At 40.6% G+C, this 2,591-nt stretch overlaps 1 long non-coding RNA gene across 1 annotated transcript in view; it reads left to right on the forward strand.

Annotated features, from left to right (window-relative positions):
- LOC110391170 overlaps nucleotides 1-2,391 on the forward strand; it is a 2,769-nt gene extending 378 nt beyond the window's left edge. Inside the window, exon 2 of the long non-coding RNA XR_002433999.1 lies at nucleotides 339-2,391. This is a non-coding gene — a long non-coding RNA (uncharacterized LOC110391170). The remainder of the gene's footprint in view (nucleotides 1-338) is intronic.
- The last annotated feature ends 200 nt before the right edge of the window (nucleotides 2,392-2,591 follow it).

A 2,591-nucleotide genomic window follows, 5' to 3' on the forward strand; every position in this document is an offset into this window, starting at 1 on the left:
GCAGCGGAGCGGGGCCGTGCTCGCGGGGCCGTGCTCGCGGGGCCGTGCTCGCGGGGCCGTGCTCGCGGGGCCGTGCTCGCATCTCCGCATGGCCCTGCTCTCCGGGCTCTCCTATGTGCAGGGTGTCACAGGTGGGCAGAGCACCTCCCATCTGCAGCATCATTACTGCGCGAGTGAAGGGTTAGAAGGAGCTTTGGTTGTCTTCTGCAAGTTCTCCATGCTATATTTTAATATCATAGCGTAATTAGGTATGTGGAAGTCCCTCAGTTGAAAAATGCGGATATGCTTGGATGTTTGAATGTTAGGGTATTTGTGTTTTCATATTCTTTCTGTTTTAGGCCACGTCTAGATTCCTTGTGAATTGCCAAGAACCTGTCACTCCCAGCTCTGGGATTCCCTGTTGGAGGTGATGGCTGTACCCTGCTGCTCTGATGTCTGCTTCCATGCAGAACTTGTGACCTTCATGTTTTGGGATGCTTGCAGTATGTTCAGTCCGACATGGGGTGAGGCAAACTGCATCTTGTAAAACATCTATTTAAAGTTGCTTTTTTGACTTGACACTTGGACATTGTAGAAAAATAGCAAAAGTAACAGGTGGTATTAGTACCTACGAGTTGTAGATGGCTTTGTAGTTAAAGAGTGGAATGGTGTAGCAGAGAGAGAGCTTAAAGCTGTGAGAGTAAAGTTTGGTTTGTATGCCACCAGTTTGCGGTGTGGTAAACCACTCATTCACTTATCTTCTTCAAAGAGCTCATTTTTTTTGCAAGATTAGTAATTATAAATACAACACTTGTACATATTAAATACTTTTTTCAATCTTACTGATTTCATTATTATTGATGTAGAAGCCTTCATGTGTTCTTCCAGGATAAACATTTTAACCTTTTTTTATTCTTTTTCCACAAAGAGTACACTTCCTAACTCTTCATAAGAGTTCTGATCCTGCTGTGAAAAGCTCTGTGTTATGAGTTTTCTGAAGGAATCAATAGGAACTTGCTAAAAGAAAATCCAGTTGTGAGAGCGTGGTTTTTGAAGGATTTCCAACATTTTCTTTCACCTAAACCTCTAAAAGCATTATGGGCTATGTGGGAGGAGGCTTTGCTCAATTTCCTCATTGTATTTAATGTCAGTCAGATTGCATGGTAGAGATGGAAAAGGGTATGTGTAAAAGTTGAAAATACAGGATGGCCCAAGGAGAGATGGAAAACTGGGGAATACTTGTGTCTTATTTAAAAAAGGGGGGAAAAAAAGCTTTCAGGCCAAGCATACTCTTGTCTATGTAGCTGTAGGCTTCTCTTTTTATTAATAAAAAGTTTGTCACTAATCTTATGACTCTTGGATGCCAAAATTATACTTGGGTAATTCCATGGAGGAAGCTGGCTCCCTTTGTCCTTATTAAAATAATGGTTAGTTGTAAATTTTGACTTGAGCATCTCTAAAACCATCAGTTGCTGAAAGAACACCCTAGGAGTGGGATGAATTGTGTGCTTAAATTCTGTGTTCTGTCTGCCAGTCAGATGCAAGGCAAACAGGGTCATGGACCAGGGGGCTGTTTATTTTCCAGTATGGCAATTTTTCTTCTCTTGTAACCCGCTAACTACAGAAAAAGTGATTTCTTTCCCGTATGTATGCTCTTTCATATTAGCAATCTGACCCTTTACATCAAAGAACAAATTGTTTATGAGGGTTATAGGTTTAATCATTTAATTATTCTTTTTTTGAAAGAAAGCAGTAAATTTGACTTTCAATAACATTAAAAATCCTTTAATGTTCCTCATAAAGATTATCTTCTGCTGTATGAACTTTTCAATATTTTTGTTAGCATAATCAATTTAACATCTAAAGAGTGAGGCAAAGTATCATTAACTGTGCAGGAGTCAGTAAAACTGAAAACAGACCGATGTTCTATTTACCTTGCCCAGTTTGCTTTGGAAGTAGAATTTCTTATAGTCTCTCATCCTACCTGTTATGGGTGTTTTAAAAAAGTAATAATTATGAAATGAAAGTATTGAATTTCTAGCATCCTCAAAATTGTATTCAGTTTCACAGTTCTTGTCATTAGTCTGATTTCTCTCTCTTTCTCTTTCCCCTAGCCGAATTTTGATGCCTCTTTACACATCCTCCAAGTAGAGGTTGGAGGTGATAGACAATCAACAGATATGGGTTGTGCAGGGTTTACTGCCAGAATCACTGCAGTAAGAAGCTAATGTGTCCTGCACACTTCTTTTCAACTGAGATTTGGAAATGTGTGTTCTGTAGTTCTGCTGAAGTTGCACAGAAATATCAGAGCTGATGTCTGCAGACTTGTGAAAGAAATTTACACTCACATTCTGAAAATGGTTCTCGCTTTCCCCTGCTCCTTTGATATAGAAATGTATCATATGGTAAATAGGTTTCTGTCATGGTATTATCTAAGGGTCTGCGTCCGTGACAAGGGGAACAGGCCTGAAAGAAAAAAAAAACGAGAAAAAAGAGGAAGGAAAGAAAAAAAAAAAATTGCCGGCGGTAAGGGCCAGCCCCCGGGCGGTCCGGTGGCTAAAGCGGCAGAGAAGCCGCGGAGCCGCCACCTGGGAAGACAAAGGGAAAGAGGG

The sequence above is a fragment of the Numida meleagris genome, unplaced genomic scaffold (assembly GCF_002078875.1).
Source record: "Numida meleagris isolate 19003 breed g44 Domestic line unplaced genomic scaffold, NumMel1.0 unplaced_Scaffold314, whole genome shotgun sequence".
NCBI classification, from domain to species: Eukaryota; Metazoa; Chordata; class Aves; order Galliformes; family Numididae; genus Numida; species Numida meleagris.